Genomic DNA, 22,429 nt, shown 5'->3' with positions numbered 1-22,429 from the left:
TAGTGTCCACAGCCCCATGGACTGTAGCCTACCAGGCTCCCCTGTCCATGGGGATTCTCCAGGCAGGAATATTGGAGTGGGTTGCCATGCTCTCCTCCAGGAGATCTTCCCTGCCTAGGGATCAAACCCAGGTCTCCTGTATTGCAGGCAGATTGTTGACCATCTGAGCTACCAGGGAAGCTCGAGAATACTGGATTGGATGGTCTAACCCTTCTCCGGGGAATCTTCCTGATCCAGGAATCGAACCGATGTCTCCTGTATTGCGGGCAGATTCTTTATCACCTGAGCCACCAGGGAAGCTCCTCCCACTACAAGGTAATATTCAAGGTGAAATAATCACAATAGTGCTTCCTAATATCTTGGCATTTTCTTCATAGCTCTATTTAGACCATTAAAAGAAGTGAAAAATATTCTTAAACATTCCTGATAACAACCTGCTGGCTGGCTTTCTTGTAAGGAAAAGTCTTTTTATTGAATCTGATTTGGGAATTATTTAAGTTATTTCTGAATGTCAAACTGCTTTTTTGCAGTTTATTCTATGAATGTAACTTCATATATTCCTTCTTTCAGTGCACCGATGGGCCGGGTGATTTATATTTCTTTCTCTTGCACCAGTGTCCAGCAGTGTTAGGTTGCCTGTTTCACTCTTAAAGAATCTTACTCTCCATCTAATATACTAATAGCCAAACCAGTTTAAGATGTATAGAGGCACTGAATACCCACAGACATACTTGCTTTTGAATTTATAACTCTCTGAGGCTATTTTTTCATTGCTAATAGGATAGATCTTCTTATCTCCAGAGTTATTCATTCTATATGAGCAGTGCTTTCAAGGTGAATTGATTTCAGCCTGTGAAAACAAGTACATTGCTCCAAGATATGCTTTATTAATGTTCCCTAGTATGCTGCCACAGTTTTAAGAGCTTGGTTATAAATAAAATGACACATGATGAGTGCAAACACTTCTATTAAATTGGCCCAACCAGAAGATACAACACGTCCAAGAAAATTTAAGGACTAAAAATATCTAAATTATTAATAAATGCTTAAAGTTGAAATCTAATCATATAAGCCTAATGATTTCTTCCCAAGCTATTTTAGAAAAAAATATTTTACTTTTTCTTATTGTATAATTACGTATTTTGAAATATAATTTTAAATAACTATCTCACACAAATGGAAACTTAAAATTTTCCATAAATAATAGAATGTAATATATATTTTTAGTATGCAAATTGAAATTTCCCACTTTTAAAATTAGCATCTCTATATTCAAATGGGTAAGTAGGTAGGGAGAAGAAATAGACTGATAGATGGGTTGATGATAGGTTAGATAGATATGCATTTTAGGAAAAAACTATTCTTTAGACTTTTTGAAAGCACTATTTCTACGTTGATGGTGGTAAAGTGTTTTTTATATATGTAGGTATTTAAGAAGTTATTGCGTGTTATTAAAATCTCAATACTGCCAAAGTTATTAATAAGATGTAATTGTCCCTTCCTCACCACTCCTGTCCTACTCCTCAAAGACAGTATTTTTTTTAAAGTTTCTACTACAATGTTCTAGAAAACGTTACTCCTACCTCTATCTGTACCTAAGTTGTTGTAGCTTAGTAATTGAGACCAGAGATTTTTCATATTCTCATATTCTACATGTAAATCTACCCATATCTTTTTCAACATCACTTAACATATGACTCACAATGTATTTATCCCAGACCTCCTTAAAAACTAGAGTGTTTGTTGTCTTTAACCTACAAAAATGAACATTTACACATATTTTTAGGATACCACCAATCAATTGAAGGGCTATATCAGAGTATTTGTGCATTTTTATTTTGTAAGATATGAGTTTATACCAAAGAGTTACAACTATTAATTTAATACAACACCATATTTGTATGTACTTTACATATAATGTTAAATCAAACATATCACTACAGTAGATTTATCATTGAGTATCTGTGGGATATTATTTAAGTTATTTAATCTCTCATAGCCCCATTTTATTTTGTCATAATGTAATAATATAATTATCTGCATCAAAGAGAAATTATGATACTGGCAAAATATTTTATATATGTGTATATAATCATATATACATTAATTGGAGAAGGCAATGGCACCCCACTCCAGTACTCTTGCCTGGAAAATCCCATGGACAGAGGAGCCTGGTAGGCTGCAGACCATGGGGTCACAAAGAGTCAGACAGGACTGAGCGACTTCACTTTCACTTTTCCCTTTCATGCATTGGAGAAGGAAATGGCAACCCACTCCAGTGTTCTTGCCTGGAGAATCCCAGGGACGGGGTAGCCTGGTGGGCTGCCGTCTATGGGGTCGCACAGAGTCGGACACGACTGAAGCAACTTAGCAGGAGCAGCAGCATATACATTAATATAATAATGTATTGTTAAATATGTAATTTAATAATGCAATGAAAATATGTAATAATATATACATGAACACACATATACATATATACTCAAAAAATTTAACTTTCTTCAAATGAGATGCATAAAAGAGCAAAAATCCTAAAAAAACCCCCACATTTTCTGCTATCATGTGAATGGGTCCACAGTGATGGCAAGTGACTTTCCATGCTATTTTTAGTACTTTATACATACTCTGTTTAACACAGGTGCAATATCATTTGTCTCATTTTATATTTATTGCAGTTATTTTTATCAGGACCAACTATAGTGAAAAGAATTTTTGAGGACTGACTAAATGAGACTCCTAAATGAAAAAGTAATGGCTAAGAAAAGAAAGATGATAATGGTAAGAAATATAGCAATAGGATTATTCTTTTGGTGGGTACCCATATGTATTTAAAGTTTTATAAAGCACAAAGAAGCCTAGATACAGCTGAAAACTGTAGCACAGCCTGGAGATTCCAGGAGAAGATGCACTTTTTAATTCTAAAGTGACACAAGTTAAAATAAATCACCTACTGAGTATCAAGAAAGGTAGAAATTTGAATTTGTGAAACTACCTATTCATAATTTAAAAAGCACAGATTCATGTGGAAGGAAGAAAAAAAAATGTCTTTCAGTTTTTACTGATAGACCTTGAATTAAATTCAAGTCCAAACTAAAGCTGTTGAAACTGTTGAAAAATTTAATTATATGAAGGATTCTAAGAATGCTGATATGTAACAAAGATATATATATATATATATATATATATATATATATATATATATATATATATAGTTGCTGAGATGATAAAGAATCTGCCTTGCAATGTAGGAGACCCAGGTTTGATTCCTGGGTCAGGAAGATCCCCTGGAGAAGGGAATTATCCAGGCAAAAATTCTTGCCTAGATAATTCCATGGACAAAGGAGCCTGGTTGGCTACAGTCCATAGTGTCATAAAGAGTCAGGAATGACTGAGTGACTGACAATTTCCCTGTTTTATATATATATATATATATATATATACACACACACACACACATATATATATTTTTATATATAATGTTAGACACAGTATGTATAAAGTGTTATACATAGTACTGAAAGCTATTGGAATTTACTGTGTATCCATAAACAGCATGAAATTGTTCAAAAGACTATCACTACATTGCTTTCCTTACCAGTTTTCGATATTTATGTGACTCTTAACTATGGACTCTCTATTCAGTTCAACTGTTTTAATTTCCTTTTATTGCCAGAACAACTGTCTTGATTGTTGTAACTATATGGTAAGTACTGAAGTCAGATAGTGTCAGTCTTCATGTTTGTTTTTCTTCTTCTATAATGAGTGGACTATTCTGTATCTTGTGCCTTAAATTTAAGGTTCAGTTTGTTGATTTTCCACAGCATAACTTACTGGATTTTTGATTTGGACTGTGTTGAATCTGTGGATCAAGATCTGAAGAACCAATGTCTTGACAGTAATGAGTTTTCTTTCCCATGTACATGGAATGTCTCTTCATTTACTTAGTTTTTCTCTGATATCTTTAATCAGTTTTGTAGCTCTTCTTATAACTGTGCATATTTTATTATATCTATGCCTAAGTATTTAATTTAAGGGTCTAAATAATAATATGTTTTTAGTTTCAAATTCCACTTGCTCATTGCTAGTTCAAAATTGGGAAAGGAGTATGTCAAGGCTGTATATTGGTATCCTGCTTATTTAACTTATATGCAGAGTATATCATGGAAAATGCCGACTTATTGGGCAAGATCCTGATGCTGGGAAAGATGGAGAGCAAGAGGAGAAGGGAGTGACAGAGGATGAGATGGTTGAATGGTATCACTGATTCAATGGACATGAGCTTGAGCAAACTTTGGGATATAGTGAAGGACAGAGAAGCCTGGTGTGCTTACGTGCATGGGATCACAAATAGACATGACTCAACAACTGAACAAAGATAAAACATTGCTAATATATACAAAAATAATTCATTTTTTTCATATAAACCTTGTACCTTGCAACATTGTTATAACCATTTATTAGTTACATGAGGAGATTATCGTTGAATCTTTTGTATTTTCATATATCCAAATAAATGACTGAATTTATTAATTTAATTTAAATGATTTAATAAACGATTGCCCTTCCCAAACAAAGACAGTCTTATTCCTTTCTTCCAAATCTGTATAAGTTTTTAATCCTTTTTTTTTTTTTAAATCTTACTGCACTACCAAGAACTTCCAGTACGATGTTGAAATATAGTGGTGAGAAAGGACTTCCTTGTTTTTTCCTGATCTTAGCCAGATAGTGTTGAGTTTTCACCATTACATATGATGTTAACTGTAATTTTTGGTATATGTTCTTTATAAAGTTGAGGAAATTCCCCTTTATTCCTAGTTTTCTGAGAATTTTATAACTGATAGGTGCTGGATTTTGACAAATGCTTTTAGTGCATCTATTCATATGATCATGCAATTTTTCTTGGTTACTCTGTTGATGTGAGGTAGTACATTAATGGATTTTCAAATGTTAAGTCAGCCTTGCATATCTGTAATTAATACAACTTCTCAAGTTATATATTCTTTTTATATATTGTTGAATTTGATATTTAATGAGAATTTCCCTACCTATTTTCATGAATGATATTGGTTTGTAGTTTTGTTTTAATATTTTTTTCATTTTTATTGACATTAAGATAACACTGGCTTCCTTAGGAATATGAATTGTGAAGTATTTCCTCAATTTCCATTCTCTTGAAAAAGATTGTAGAGAACTGGAATGTGTGTATGTATGCTACTACTACTACTAAGTCGCTTCGGTCATGTCCAACTCTGTGCAACCCCATAGATGGCAGCCCACCAGGCTCCCCTGTCCCTTGGATTCTCCAGGCAAGAATACCGGGGTGGGTTGCCATTTCCTTCTCCAGTATGTGTGCTAAGTTGCTTCATTTGTATCTGACTCTGCAACACTATAGACCTCAGGCTGCCAGACTCCTCTGTCCATGGGTTTCTCCAGGCAAGAATACTGGAGTGGGTTTCCATTTCCTTCTTCAGGGGATCTTCCTGACCCAGGGATCGAACCCCCATCTCCTGTGTCTCCTGAATTTCAGGTGGATTCTTTACCTGCTGAGCCACTGGGGAAGCCCATTGGAAGTATTAATCAATGCAATTAGATTAAACCAATTGTTGGAGGTATAAGCATTAGAAAATGAGGCAAAACTATCTCTATCTGAAAAAAACACAAATTGTATAAAAAATCACTTGAAGAGTAAATAGAAATAAAGAATAAATGAGAAGCCAACAAAATTGGATCCCTTTGGGGAAGACTTAAGAAATAGGAGCTATGATTCAAGACTAGTGGAAAAGTCTTCTTATAGCTTCTTATGTGAATTTGAATCTTGGCTATTAAATTGTTTTCATAATCAAAAATAGTAAATAAACATAAGTGATCAATGACATTTGAAATAAATTTAAACAGATGGCACTATCTCTACATTACTTGGTTCCATAAAAATAATTTCGAATGGTTTTATAACACCAAATTTTTTACTTCATGCCAAAATTGGGACACATTAGAAGTGATCAAGCTCTTTGGAGCAATGATTGAATCTTGATTTGGGACAGAAAATGTATCATGTGAGCCTGGGACATCTTGTGTCAAGAAGAAAAACTAATGAACGCTTGTCAACATAATAAAAGGAGCCAGTTTAAATGTCTCCCACAGTTTAATTAGGAGAAATTTTATATTTTAAAAGAGGTAGAAGCATTTGAAATACATTAAATATACCAAAAACCCATAATCCAGCAATAATACCTGAAGAAGAAAAAGCAAAGTTGAAAATGTCATTGTCCAATATTGAAATTGTCTTTACACTGACTTCTTACTCTGAAAACTGGGAGCTAAAGGGGATAATGTCAGTTTTTATCCAGTGTTTCTATGAAGAATTCTACTAGAAGGCATCTACAAAGCCCCAGATAATGAATGAAAGAATTTTGTGGGTTGTTTTTTTTTTTTTTTTGCAGAGCAATAACAGCTATGAATGCTGAACAAATTTTAATATTTAAGCATAGTTTAACCATAATAAATTTTGTGAAAGAGATAGCAGAGTTAAAAACAAGGAAATAAATAAAGGACTACATTCTGACATATTATTTATGATTTAAATAATTTTCAAATTTCTTTTTTTCATCTACCTCAGTTTGTAGTACAGAAACGATCTGCTAAATATGTGCAGTGTTTATTTTTTAATCATTCATCTGTGGCTTTCAAATGGATTTAGTCTGGGATGAGGATATAAGTCAAAACAAGCAAAGCACCACTTGACTCACAGAGATAAACAAACAAATCTGAGGTTATCAGAATATGCATGTGGTTTAATCAACTCACAGAGAATGAAAGCTTAAAATTTAATACAGTTTATCATAATAAAAGAGCTTAACATAGAGAAAATAATTTCCAGATTGCTACATCGAAATACAAAGAATATATATGGAATACTCATTTTTATTTAACCAAAATGATGCTGACTAGTATAAGCATACCCTATGTTAAGAGTGACAGATTTTATTTCCTTGGGTTCCAAAATCACTGCAGACAGTGCCCATAGCCGTAAAGTTAAAGGATGCTTGCTCCTTGGAAGGAAAGCTATGACAAACTTAATGTATTAAAAACCAGAGACATCACTTTGCTGACAAAGTTCCATACAGTTAAAGCTATGGTTTTCTCAGTAGTCATGTATGGATATGAGAGTAGGACCATAAAGAAAACTGAGTGCCAGAGAATTGATGCTTTCAATTTGTGGTGCTGAAGAAGACTCTTTAGAGTCCCTTTGACTGCAAGGAGATCAAACCAGTCAATCCTAAAGGAAATCAACTCTGACTATTCATTGGAAGGACTGATGCTGAAGCTGAAGCTCCACTACTTTAGCCATGTGATGCGATGAGCTGACTCATTTGAAAAGACCCTGATGCTGGGAAAGACTGAGGGCATGAGGAGAAGGGGCAGTAGAGGATGAGATGGTTAGACAGCATCACTGACTCAATGGATATGAGTTTGAGCAAGCTCCTGTAGATGGTATAGGACATGGAAGTCTACCATGCTGCAGTCCTTCAGGTGGCAAAGAGTCCAACAAGACTTAGTGATTAAACAAGAGCAACAATAACATGTTAAAATAAATGACTGTTAATCCAGTAGTTTATTTAACCCTCTTCTAATTTATAAAATTTGAAACATATAACCTAAAAATTTATATATATCAACCAAAGAAAAATCATATTTTGTCATACTTGGGAAAATATTCTCTCTGCCTTAAGAAGCTGGTAATGGTAAAAGAGTTATAAGAGTAGAATGAATGCCATAAAAGATATACACATTTGTATGCCTTCTCCGAGATGAGAAACTATGGTTAAAGAGAGAGGAAATTATTTTATCCTAAGAGAGTGCATGCTTGCTAAGTCGCTTTAGTTGTGTCTGATTCTTTGTGACCCTGTGGACTCTAGTCTGCCAGGCTTCTCTGTCCATGGTATTCTCCAGGCAAAAATACCGGAGCAGGTTTCCATGCCCTCCTCCAGGGGATCTTCCCAATCCAGGGATTGAATAGTTTAAATATCAAATATGTTTTGGGACATTATTATTTGTTAGACTATATAGTTTATATGCACATAGTAAATATCTTATCATATCTAATAGGCTGAAATGCCCTTCCATTTTCATTAAATCCATGTGTAACACCAAATCTATTATCTTTTCAGAACTGATTAATGATTTAAAAATTCTTACTAAATACTCTTTCAACCAAAAATTTGATGAAATTTTCTACAAACTTTCATGAGGAGTTTGATATCAATAATTAAGCAATGTCTGAAGGGGACTGTGCTGCCAAAAATGATGGTAGAAGAAACAGGGTAAAAGAAAAAAAAAAAATTGGTAAATATACTGCAATAAATGATTTAATTTAAATAAGTGAAAGATATTTAATTTTAAGTCCCTTTGAGTTACACACTCATACTAAATACACTTAGTAAAATTTTGTTTTTCTTAAATAAAAAATAAGACATAATTTTAAAAAATTAGTTATCAATGTGGTACAAAAAAGTGAAAACACCACACATGAAGATTCATAATGAAACTGATTTGCCAAAGGCATTTGGTACAAAATTTTCCCACAAGTTCACCAGCTGTATAACATGAAATATAATTAGTTTAAGAGATTCACTACTTTGGACATTTCATGTTAACTGCAATTGAAGATAGCAATACATAGACCTAGTAGATGCATTTCATAGGAATTGTACAATGGCAAAGGGAAGCAACTTTATATACAAGGTTTTCTCAGAATGTTTTTGTTAAGGTAGAAGAGTAATTGTGTCTTAAAATGAAATGACTAGCTTATCTAGAATGAGGAAAAAGAAAACAGAGGAGAGTGTCTAAATGAATATGGTAAGTTTGTAGATGTTCATGGAAAACGATTTTATTTCTTTTGATAAAAACTGGTATTAAGATTAAATATAGATATTTAATCTTATTTATAAGATTAAAAAAATCTGTTCTAAAGTTATTTTAGAAACAGTAGCATACCTATACAAAACTATAACACGGCTTTATTTCTCTTAAAATGACAAATATTTCTTGAATTGTTTATTCTTAATAAGATATTGTGGGCTTCCCAGATGGTACTAGTGGTAAAGAACTTGTCTCCCAATGCAGGAGATGCAAGAGACATGGGTTCAATCCCTGGGTCTTGGAGATCCCCTGGAGGAAGGCATGGCAACCCACTAAAGTGTTCTTGCCTGGAGAATCCCACAGACAGAGGAGCCTGACGGGCTACAGTCCGTAGGGTTGCAAAGAATCAGACACGACTGAAGTGACTTAGCATGCAGCATGCAATATGAGGTTGTAAAAGGCTTTACTTTACCTTATGAGTGATCCTCCCAGAAGGCAAAAATTCTGTGTCCTAGAATAAATCTGTGTACTTTATATTGAATTTATAATATTCTTGATTAAGAGAAGTGAGTTTCACTTTTAAAAGAGTTATGTTTTTTTTAATATTCATATTACTTCCTAATATTTATTTTTAAAGATATAGTCATTTTGGTGAAATGGATATTTCTCAACCATCCATAATCCTATTTATCTAAATGTTCAAATCTCCTGACAATTTCTGACATTTTGCCTTCTCCAAATATTAATTGGCCTTACCAAAGAAAATGTAAACACCCTTGTATCTTCATCACAGGAGGTAGTTTTACAACTTGAAGCAAGGTCTCTACCTAAATTAGACTCTGTGGTTCTGAAGAAGGCTCTTGAGAATCCTTTGAATATCAAGAAAATCAAACCAGTCAATCTTAAAATCAACCCTGAATATTTATTGCAAGGACTGATGCTGAGGCTGAATTCCAATACTTTGGGCCACCTAATGAGAAGAGCAGACGCACTGGAAAAAATGCTGATGCTGGGAAAGATTGAAGGCAAGAGGAGAAAAGGGTGACAGGATAAGATGGTTGGATGGCATCACTGGTTCAATGGACATGAGTCTGAGCAAACTCTGGGAGATAATAAAGGACAGGGAAGCCTGGTGTGTTGCAGTTCATGGTGTTGCAGAGTTGGGCATGACTTAGTGACTGAACAACAACCCTTCCACAGAGATGAGGAGATGAGGTATTTCTCTATCTTGATGGCTAAATTTCAGAGAACTGGCTCCCAAATCTCCCTTAGTCAACCTTTAATAATGAATATTCTCTTTATTATATTCCTGGATACTACTCTTCTTAAATCCTGATCTCTAAAACCTCCCAACAGATCTCAGTCTGTTTGCTCAATAGATAATACAGGAGTCTTTCAGAGCCATTGAGCATGTGAATGTGCCATCCCTGAAAAATACTTTACCAACCTCAATCTTGCAATGACTTCTTCCATCTCTAATAATATTTAGGGAAAATTTTATCTATCTTAAACAAACAGGGGGACTAACCAAGTGCTCACAGTTGCCTATTTCTCTGCTTTATTTTGACCAAACTTTAGTCAAACTTCTTTACTTTCTATAACTCTAATTGCCTCCAGGTCCAAATAAGAACTAAAAATTGGGACATATCCCTCATCAGCTACTCTGGAGAACTGGTGGATCTTTCCTGTCAGACCCTAGAGATCATTTCTCCTTGCCTCCCCAACTTCCCCTTAATGGTTTATGCTAAAACTTTTGCTCACTTCTCCCTATCTAGTAAAAGAAAAGCTTTATCCCTTTGTGGAGGTTCTTGCAGATTTCTGAGATAGAACCATTCTCCTTATTGCAGTTATTTTTGTAATTAAAATCTCTCATTATGTAAATTCCAATGTATTTTTAACTGTTTATCAGCTCTACTGAGGTACAATTGTTGCACAAAGAATTACATACATTTAATATGTACAATTTGATGAATCTGGACATATAAAATGCCCATGATGCCATTACTGCCATTAATGAATTACTAATAGATATATTCAACACCACTCAAATTTTGTGTCCCTTTGTATCCTTCTTTTTTCATGATAAGAACACAAAAAAATCTATCTTCTTGATAAATTTTGAAATGTATAATACCATATTGTTAGCTGTAGGCACTATGTCATACAGCTGATCTCTAGAAATTATTGTTGCCATATGCAACAACATGTGTGAACTTGAAGGTCATTATGATAAATGAAACAAACCCAACACAGAAGAACAAACATGTGATTCTGTAACTAGTAAGAGTCATATTTGACTCTTCCATGATAGATCTGTTTCTTTGGCTGCTTTTGTTATTATAATCAGACATAATGGCCTACCTCAGATAATCCTGCCCCTCTGCCAGACTGTTAAGCTAAATTGCCTTTGTTCAGAATCCTGTCTACATATATAGATGGCAGGAAGGAAGAAATTGACACATCTCCCTTCTTTAGGCTTGCCTTTCTAGGAGATAATTGCAAGATTAAATGGCCATTTTACTTTGTTTCCTTTACCTCCCCCATCTCTGATCCATAAAAGAACCTGGCATCCAGACCCAGACATTATGGTTATTTTGAGACATCAGTCTGCCATAATCTTGGTCAGCCACCTTTCCAAATAAAGTTGTATTCTTTTCATTAAACCTAACCCCTCAGATTCACTGGCCTCTCCTGCAGCGAGCAGAGTGGGCTTAGACTAGATAATAATTCTGCTTCTATGCTATATCTAAAATAGTCAAACTCATAGAAACAAAGGATGCAATAGTGGTGGCTGATTTGTTTTTATTTGACACAATTTGTAGACTGCTTTTGTTTTTTAGTATAGATAATTAATAAGGGATAGTACCACTATAAGAAGGGTTTGAAAAAAATTCACCCTCTTCTCATAATCATTTTACTGAAACATAGCCTTTATTGAAATAAAATTGACATGCTGTATAAATTGTTATTTATAGTTTACCTGAAATGATTTTTAGTAACTATCATATTTTTGGCAATTTAAAAATACTCTGCCACTGTAAAATTTCCCCATTATGTGCCCCACTACAAATTAAAACGTAGACCTCATTTTACCTCTTAGTGCTAAGGTACAAGCATATGAAAAGTCTCCCACAAGCATATCAGTAGAAAAGATAACTATATCATAAGGAAAGGATACTAAGAAGTAGTTGCTCTTTCTTAGGAAGTTTTGTTTCTCTTTGGATTTTTGAGTGGTATAGAGTCCTAGGAGTCACCAGAGCTCACAGATTCTTCATGTCACAGTACTTGCTCTGGGTAAATGGTAACAGATACACTTTTGATGGAGAAATTCCTTCCTTGGTTTTGGTCACTCAGTATTCTGAGCATATAAGTCTGGAGATATTTTTCCAAGAAATTTTGTGAATTAATATCTTTTAATACATTTATTTTCTGTTAAAACCAAGAAAAAGTGTATTCTGATAATTTCAGCTAGGAACCCTGAATTGCAACAGTAAGTTTTGTCACCTCACAGTAAGTTATGTCAACTATCCAGAGGCCTATTTGCTAGAATCCATGTCACTAAGAGATGTGCACACACACATGGGAGGAACCTGAGACATACCAAATACAGACTCAGGCAAAGCAAGATGATTGGTCAAAGGAAATCTGGAAGAAATGCACAATAAAAGTAATTCAAACTACCACAAATGCTCAACTCTCTCTTTCTCTCTCCCTGAGTCTACCCATATGTCTATCCACATGTACTATATGTATATATATGTGTATGTGTGTGTGTATATATATGTGTGTATATGTATATATATATATATATATATATATATATATATATTTCCCCCTTTCTATTAGACACTTTACCTGTTCACTATTTTCTGTCTTTGTAGGAATTTTTTTCTGTAAAGCTGAAGAGCCAGGCCCCATTACTGACCACTGGTTGTAGTGCCTAAGATTCAGCGCTCTTACCACCAAAACCCAACCTTAATCTCTGGCCAGGAGTCGAAGCTCTGTTTTAAGCTGCTGCATACTGAGCCAACTTGAGATCAGTATGATGTAGATAAATAAAAAAAAGTTTAAAATTGGTGTGAACATTAGCACAAAGGAAGAAATTTTCCTTTACCCTTCTAGGTTCTGGTTGGTCTAAAAATTAAATTGTCATGAGCCAGATTAACAAAAGAAAATAAAACAAAAATTTAATAACATGTATGCATGGGTGATACTCAGAAATACTAACTCACCAAACCAGCCAAAGTCCTCACCTTAAATACATTCCTCAGCTAGAGACAAAAAGAGGATGTTGAGTCGTGGTAAGAATCAGTTATGGGAGGTTATCAGGAAAAGAACAGTAAACAAGGGTGATGCTGATGCCACTTGAAGTCTCTATTTTCTCCATGGATACATATCTTCAAGAGATTTGGTCATTCACCTCTTCCAGTTACAGAAAGACACCCTTACAAATGGCGATTTCCCTTATAAATATAAATGTTCTTACTAAAGGGCAACTCCTATTTGGTTTTCCTAGCCCTTCCATGTGAACTGTTTCTCAGGGAAAAAAAAAAAAAGACAAGATGAATGACATTAATATGTCAATGAGATATATTTTAGGGTCTGGAAATTTGCTCCTCAACACTATTTTTCATTGAAAAATAACCAAGAGTTATTGGTTCAGAAAGTATGGTATAAGTGAATGAAACCTCATTAAAATGTGTTTATTATGTGGAATATGGACAAATTGTGTCAGGAAAAAAAAATAGAAAGGGGGAATCAGTTTTACATTTTCATTCTAAATAAATATAAAAATATAAAAAGTATTCTGAGCTACTATGTAGGTGTTATTTTACTTCCTTTCTCTTTTTAACCTCTTTCTTGACTTTATTTTATGTATGAATACTCCCTTAGGCTACTTATGCTAATCTTAAGAGCACTAATTATTCAGAATTCTTATCTGACAAATGCATACTCACATACCATTTGTCTCTAGGCTTAGCAGCATTTTAATGGTGATAAACAGAAATACTTTCAAGAGTAATTGACTGCCATTTTCTAATTATGTTTTATTCTATTACTTTGCTGAAAAGTTTTTATTGATGCATGAAAAAATATTGCAAAAGCAGGAGGGAGGCATGCGTTTAATTATTTTATTGTCTTCTGTCAAAGGTTTAGGTTTTGCTTTAAATCTAGACACTTGAATATTTTTGTGTCTAAGCATAGCCTTTGTTTTTAGCATGTACAGTTGATTATCACACATTTTAAAATTATTCACAGAAAATGATTCTGATAGTGAAGTTTATCTAAAGTGGCTATTTAAAAAGCATACTCTATTATGAACACAGATGTTTTATGATGCTCATTTTTCATGGCAAGTATAAAGAATCTAAAGAAACATCTAAATAATACAAAGTGGATTTCAAGTGTTTGAAAACATGCCTTTTTATGATAATAACCAAAATATATGAAGGATGAAATATTTAATATTTCATAATATTAATAGTATAATGGCATTTGGGGCCATTTCAATTTAAATGAAGGTTTTATTTGTTTGTTTTTTTCATGAGAATAAAACTAAACTTAGATGGAGAAACTTCCCTTATTAATATCTACTTTGAATTTGAAGCATATTTAGAGTAAATGAATGAATTTATACATATTTATTTAATTGAATTTTTCCTGCACATAATAATTTCAGTCTTCAAATATATATTCTAAGTAAAAATATTGTTATTAAATTGCTAATAATCAATGATATAAAGTATATAGCATACTTACTTACTTATACAAAAATAATAATAATAATAATAATAGGCTTATTGCCATACTATAACCTAGCAAGGTCCTATGGGGCCTTTTTGGGAAAACATCCTTACCCATGTCCTCTGCCTGGTTTTTATTTGTAGAAAATTGTAGTCTCCCAGGCCTCTCTTGAATCACAAAAGCCTGGCTCAAGAATTAATGACTGAAAGGATGTGAACATGTAGTGACAAAAATAGTGGTTAGGACAAGACAACTAGTAACAACTCAAACAGTAAATCAACCATATGTTATTCACAGAATCTTTAGCTCCTCTCTGAAGTACTTGCTTCAGAGCACTTGTTCCTTAGAAGAAAACTATGACAAACCTAGACAGCATATTAAAAAGCAGAGACATTATTTTGCCAACAAAGGTCTGTCTAATCAAGCTATGATTTTTCCAGTAGTTATGTGTAGATAAGAGAGTTGGACAAGGGGTATCTCCTCACCACCACCCTTCCTGACCTTCAACGTGAGATAGCTCCTACTCCTTGGAAGGAAAGTTATGTCCAACCTAGATAGCATATTGAAAAGCAGAGATATTACTTTGCCAACAAAGGTCCGTCTAGTCAAGGCTATGGTTTTTCCTGTGGTCAGGTATGGATGTGAGAGTTGGACTATGAAGAAGGCTGAGTGCAAAAGAATTGATGCTTTTGAACTGTGGTGTTGGAGAAGACTCTTGAGAGTCCCTTGGATTGTAAGGAGATCCAACCAGTCCATTCTGAAGGAGATCAGCCCTGGGATTTCTTTGGAAGGAATGATGTTAAAGCTGAAACTCCAGTACTTTGGCCACCTCATGCGAAGAGTTGACTCATTGGAAAAGACTCTGATGCTGAGAGGGATTGGGGACAGGAGGAGAAGGGGATGACAGAGGATGAGATGGCTGGATGGCATCACTGACTCGATGGACGTGAGTCTGAGTGAACTCCGGGAGTTGGTGATGGACAGGGAGGCCTGGTGTGCTGCAATTCATGGGGTCACAAAGAGTCAGACACGACTGAGAGATTGAACTGAACTGATGAAAGTTGGACTATAAAGAAAACTGAACACTGAAGAATTGATGTTTTTGGACTGTGGTAATGGAGGAGACTCTTGAAAGTCTCTTGGACAGCAAGGAGATCCAACCAGTCAATCCTAAAAGAAATCAGTCCTAAATATTCATTGGAAGGACTGATGCTGAAGCTGAAACTCCAATAATTTGTCCACCTGATGCAAAGGACTGACTCACTGGAAAATACCCTGATGCTGGAAAAGATAGACGGCAGGAGGAGAAGGGGACGACAGAGGGTGTAATGGTCATGTTAGGTAGTTAGGATAGGAAAAAGGAGTCCTGAATGGCGGTGGCTAAAAGACAAAGAAGGGAAAAGTCGATGAAAATAGAACAAAAGGATGTCTGAGGACCAGAGTGAGAACCTCGGGTAAAACAAACAGCCCTACTGGCTAGCCCAATTTACATAGGGCAGGCTCCGGGGAAGGAGAAAAAAAAAAAAAAGAGGAGCTAAAATCGAGCTGGAGGACTCTCTTCATGTATTTTGGGTCGGCCCACCCTCACGCCTTAAGGGTGTATTTTCCTTTGCTTGCCAAATAAAACTGAGCTGTAACACTGGTCTTTTTTTGCTTCAAATTTTTGCTGTGGTGAGACAGAATCAGGGAAATTACACACTCCCCTGACATCTATGGTGCTGTGATTTGGATTTAACCTGGCTGAAACAACCTTGGCTTGGCCCCCATGAGGTAGAGGCCAAGCACAGTAGAAGCCCAACTAGGTGAAAGGTCCACAGTGGATGTTGAATGAGAAGAAAACCCAGCACTGGGGAAGTGACAAGAAGCCCAGCATGCTGGGAACTAGGACAGTAAAAACAACTCGGCAGAAAGCTCACACATTTCAGTCTCAGTTTCCTCAGCACATTTTCCCCACTGCTTTTTCCTCCCATCCTTCAGTGCCTCTCTTTCAGGACTTGAGCCTGATCAAAACTCACAGTGCCTGATTTCAGGACCTAATGAAGCTTAGGCTCTTGATGTCTCATTGAAAAAAATTGAGTGAGAGACACAGCCATAGGTAAGAGGTGGATTTGTTCAGATTTAGAGAGAAGCACACTCCACAGGGTGTGGGCCATCACAGAGGGCAAGTGCTTCAGCCATCGAATGTGCTATGGTTAGTTTTTCTAAGATGGGTAATTTAATATGCTAATGAGTGGGAGGACCATTCCAGCAATTGGGGAACCACCCGCTCCTTCATCTTTTGACAGTGCCTTGGGCTTCTCCTCTGGTTCAGCTAGTAAAAAAACTGCCTGCAATGTGGGAAACCTGGGTTTGATCCCTGGACTGGGAAGATACCCTGGAGAAGGGAAAGACTACCCACTCCAATATTCTGGCCTGGAGAATCCCATGGACTATACTGTCCATGGATTGCAAGAATCAGACACGACTGAGTGACTTTCACTTTCACTTGGAACTATCCTGGCACCTCTGGGTGTGTCATTTACCTTGCAGATTGAGGATCAAGGTTTACTTGAATTGTACTTGTTTGGTTGAATTTTAATCTTGGATCCATTTGATTTTAATTGGTTTATTTTATGCCTTTGGGCTATGTCATTCTTTCAAAAGTTGTGCTCTGCCCCCTTCCTTGCTGTTTCATGCTCTTTTCCTGAGCCCCTTCCAGGCCCACAGTTTTGCCTTCACAGTCTTCTGGAGGGACAACCAGAAAATAGCTGGACCTTGGGAGGGAAATACTACATAATATCCAATCCCTCTAGATGTTCAGGTCTTCATCTCCCATGTTTCCTACAACATGTGCAACAACAGCATATCTCAGTGAACCCACTAGGGCAGGTGACAGGCACACAATGCCTGCTAGAAGTCCATCTGTTGGTGGCATCCCTTCAAGGGCAACTGAGGTTCCAGAGATATTTGCCACTTTGGGAGTAGCCCTGCAGGCTGTTTGGGCAGAAACCCTTACAACCCTTCTCCTAAAGTTACAAACATATCCCCTGATTCAAATCTCCATTCCATTTTTATGGAATATCTGGTCTGTTGCCTCATCAATTTGTCCTTAAGCAATTTATTAACTCCTACAACCAGGACCCTGCCCCCTTGTAGGCAACATTGCTCCAACCCACCTATTATTAAAATACTCTTAATGCCCCCAAGAGGACCAGATGACCCGCTCCTTTGTCATTACTTCTCCTATTACCTAAAGTGAGTTTATGACAATGAAATGTTTACTATTGGAAACACCCTAAACTGCTCTTATGGAGGACTAGGGGAGGAAATCAGTGACTTACATTCATTCAGAGCAATAAGAGGATAAGGCATATGGGTGTTTTCCCAAGTTCCCAATCTCAGGACACAAACATGGATTGCTTTATATCATGGTATCTATTCCCAGCTATGGTGGACAAATCAGCAATGAGACAAGATTCAGCTCAGTTCAGTCGCTCAGTCCTGTCTGACTCTTTGAGACCCCATGAATCGCAGCATGCCAGGCCTCCCTGTCCATCACCAACTTCTGGAGTTCACTCAGACTCAAGTCCATTGAGTCAGTGATGCCATCCAGCCATCTCATCCTCTGTCGTCCCCTTCTCCTCCTGCCCCCAATCCCTCCCAGCATCAGAGTCTTTTCCAATGAGTCAACTCTTCGCATGAGGTGGCCAAAGTACTGGAGTTTCAGCTTTAGCATCATTCCTTCCAAAGAAATCAAAGGGCTGATCTCCTTCAGAATGGACTAGTTGGATCTCCTTGCAGTCCAAGGGACTCTCAAGAGTCTTCTCCAACACCACAGTTCAAAAGCATCAATTCTTCGGCACTCAGTCTTCTTCACAGTCCAACTCTCACGTCCATACCTGACCACAGGAAAAACCATAGCCTTGACTAGACGGACCTTTGTTGGCAAAGTAATGTCTCTGCTTTTGAAAATGCTATCTAGGTTGGTCATAACTTTCCTTCCAAGGAGTAAGCGTCTTTTAATTTCATGGCTGCAGTCACCATCTGCAGTGATTTTGGAGCCCCCAAAAATGAAGTCTGACACTGTTTCCACTGTTTCTCCATCTATTTCCCATGAAGTGATGGGACCAGATTCCATGATATTCATTTTCTGAATGTTGAGCTTTAAGCCAACTTTTTCACTCTCCTCTTTCACTTTCATCAAGAGGCTTTTTAGTTTCTTTTCACTTTCTGCCATAAGGGTGGTATCATCTGCATATCTGAGGTTATTGATATTTCTCCTGGCAATCTTGATTCCAACTTGTGTTTCTTCCAGCCCAGCGTTTCTCATGATGTACTCTGCATAGAAGTTAAATAAGCAGGGTGATAATATACAGCCTTGACGTACTCCTTTTCCTATTTGGAACCAGTCTGTTGTTCCATGTCCAGTTCTAACTGTTGCTTCCTGACCTGCATACAGATTTCTCAAGAGGCAGGTCAGGTGGTTTGGTATTCCCATCTCTTTCAGAATTTTCCACAGTTTATTGTGATCCACACAACCCCTTAATCCTACCCATCACTGGTCATGCAGGAAACCCTTGGGACACCCAACTCCAGCCTGGGGTTCCAGGAGTTCAACCTGCCTCGACCTGCCTAGGGATCTGGTTTCTTGGAGGTTGTCATGCTGCAATCTGCTCAGGGATCAGCCAATCCAGGGGTCCCAGGAGTTCAACATGCCTTGATTGTCCAGGGACGCATTCTTGGGAGGCCGACCTGCCTCGATATGCCCAGGAATTCCATCTCCAGGAGGCTGTTATGCCTCAGCCTGCACAAGGATCTGCACCTTGACCCTGGGAAGCCTGGCTCTCAGGTTGCAACAGTACTGGGTAGGATAATCTTCAGAAAGACTCACCCCTAAGAAAGTCCACCCATGGAAATTGAAGGAAGCTTATTAGTTTTTTTCTTTTTTCTTTTCCTCCCTGACATCACTGTCTTTCAGATGGGAAATAACGAATTCACTTCCCAACAGACACCCTTGAGATGCATCTTGATAACTGGAAGCTGTTTGACTCTCTAACTCTAAGGAGAAGTTGCCAAAAATTATTTTGTGCCACTGCATGGCCATGGTATCCTCTGGGGGGATAAGGAACACTGGCCTGAGAATGGGAGTTTAAATTACCATACCATCCTGTGGATAGACTTATTCTCCAGAAGACAAGGGAAATGGACAGAGATCCCCTATGTCCAAATTTTCTTCTAAGAGGTATGAAGGAACTCTGTGGTATGCCCTAAAAGTGAGCCTCCTAGGCAAATGGTGTAGGGCACAGGCAACCAAGAGAAGGAAGGTCCCCATGAAGGCTCACCTGCCACAGCTCCCGAGTTGCCTTGTGCTCCTTCCTTGCATCCAAACATGCCCCCATATTCGGGAGCACCCCTCCACAAAAACCAACTCAAGTATGTCCCTTAGTTGAAACTGGAGGAGAATTCAAACCAACCCGGGTCCATAAGCTCTTCTCCCTCTTAGAACTAGTCAGATCAAACATGACCTGGGAAGCTATACAGATGACCCAGGCAAATATATAGATATATTCTAACACATTACCTTGGCCTTTGACTTGACATGGAAGGACATCATGGTCATATTTAGTCAAACTTTATCTGACGCTGAGCATGCTAGAGTCTTAAAGGAAGCCCAAAGGTATGCTACAGGGCTTCACATGTCAAGCAATAAATATCCAGTAGGTAAAACTACAGTCCCCTCCTCAGATCCTAATTGGAATTATAAGGACCCTGAACACATCTGGGAAAGGGATCATTTTCTGATCTGTGTAAAGGCAGGAGTAAAAGCAGCCCAGCAAAAAGTAATCAGCTATGCCTGGGTCTCAGCAATAACTCAGGAGCCCAAAAGAATCCCATTGCCTGTCTGGAAAGGCTCAAAGAGGCCCTCCAAAAGTTTACCAATCTGGATTTAGACTCTTACAAGGGACAGATGATTTTAAAGGACAAATTCCTGTCCCAATGTGCATCAGGCATCAGGAGAATGTTACAACAGCTATAGCAGCAGGACTCTGCTGCCTCTTTAGATGAGATGGTCCAGCCAGCCACTAACAACCTTTTATAACAGAGAACAGGAAAGGGAGGCCAAGGTCCAGGGAAGGGAGAAAAGGAAAGAGACAAGGCATGCCCAGATGCTGACGGCCCTCCAGGGAAGCACTGTGGCAAACCCCAAGTACTTGAAGGACAAGGCACCAGGCAAATGCTTAATCTGTAGAAAGGCATGGTATTGGCCCAAAGAGTGTCCAAACCGTGACAAGTCACCTAAAATAGCTTTCTACAAATGGCACCAACTGGGACACTGGCCAGCACTGTGCCCTGGGGACCCAAGAGCCTCAAGATCAAATGCCAAGTCTTCCCTTATGATGGTTCAACAGTACTTAAATGGCCCACTCCAGCCAGCCCGCCTGTCACAGATAACCATCACGGGGCTGGGGCCAAGGGTGCAACAGTATGTGGCAGGTAGGTCTGAGAATTTCTTGGTTGACACAGGGACTACCTTATCTGTCCTGACCTCCTACTCTGGAGCCTTCTCCTCCCAAACCTGTACCCTTTTGGGTGCTACAGGGAAAACAATTACTAAAAGATTCACCCAAGCACTTCTTTGTCGATGGGAAAGAAAAATGTTCTCCCACCAGTTTCTGGTGGTCCCTGAGGGTTCTACACCCTTTTCTGGAAAGAGATCTTTCCTGCCTTTGATATCTTGCAGCTATTGGAGTTCTGATAGACGATGCTTTAAAACTCTCTTGAGGGCAAACTAACTATTTTTGCCAGCCACCAAGTGAAACAACTCCTGAATGGGAGAGCCCATTTATGGATGTATGATCAAAGCATACTCAGATATCAAGTAGTGCTCATGGTAAATCCAGGCCTGACTATATTCCCTTGTGACATTCCTAACCCATCTTTCCTCCTGCCTACCCCCAAGGGATCTCTCCCCTTTTACTCTTGCCTAGAAATTTTGGACCACTGGACAAAACTATGAGAGGGATTGTCAGAAGATCCGCTGACCAATCCTGAGGAAATCTGGTACACTGAAGAAAGCAGCTTTGTCTTGGAAAGCAGCTCTTGGAAAAAGAGCTGGATATGCTCTCTGATTTTGAGACCATAGAGGCTAAACCTTTGCCATCAGGTACTTCAGTCCGTTAGCTGAGCTCATAGCCCTGACTCGAGCTTTATAGCTGAGAAAAGGAAAAAGAGTAGACATTTACACTGACTTCAAGTATACCTTTCTGGTGCTACATGCATATGCTGCTATTTGGAAAGAAAAAGGCCATTTGACCACATGAGGGTCCTCAATCAAAGATGATGATCAAATCCTTGGGCTCTTGGAGGCAGTCCATCTGCCCACCGAGGTTTCAGTCTTCCTTTGTATAGGACACCAAAAAGGGAGCACAGAAGTGACACAAGATAACAAAGCAGCTGATCAGGAAGCTAAGAGAGCAGCATTACAGAACAATGACCTAATAGGGGTTGCCACCTTAGTTACACAGACTAATTTGCCAGAAACTCCTTCATATACTGAAGGTGAGACTCTTAAAGCTAAGAGTAAGGACTTCAAGAAGATCATATGGGGTGGTTCCAAAAAAAGGGAAATTCTTTTTCTGCCTGGGAACCTCCAATGGAAGTTGGTTAACTCCTTACATGCCACCACTCATTTAGGGGAAAAGGCCCTCCAAAGATTACTAGAAAGGTCCTTCAGAGGAACAGGTCTCCAAATGACTATAAGGTAAGTGGTCTCCTCTTGTCCCACTTGCGAATTAAACAATCCCCAAGGAGCTCAAAGATCCCAGCTGACCATCCCATCTAATGG

This window comes from Bos taurus, chromosome 12, assembly GCF_002263795.3.
Source record: "Bos taurus isolate L1 Dominette 01449 registration number 42190680 breed Hereford chromosome 12, ARS-UCD2.0, whole genome shotgun sequence".
NCBI classification, from domain to species: Eukaryota; Metazoa; Chordata; class Mammalia; order Artiodactyla; family Bovidae; genus Bos; species Bos taurus.
Note: the sequence above shows the minus strand (reverse complement) of the source record.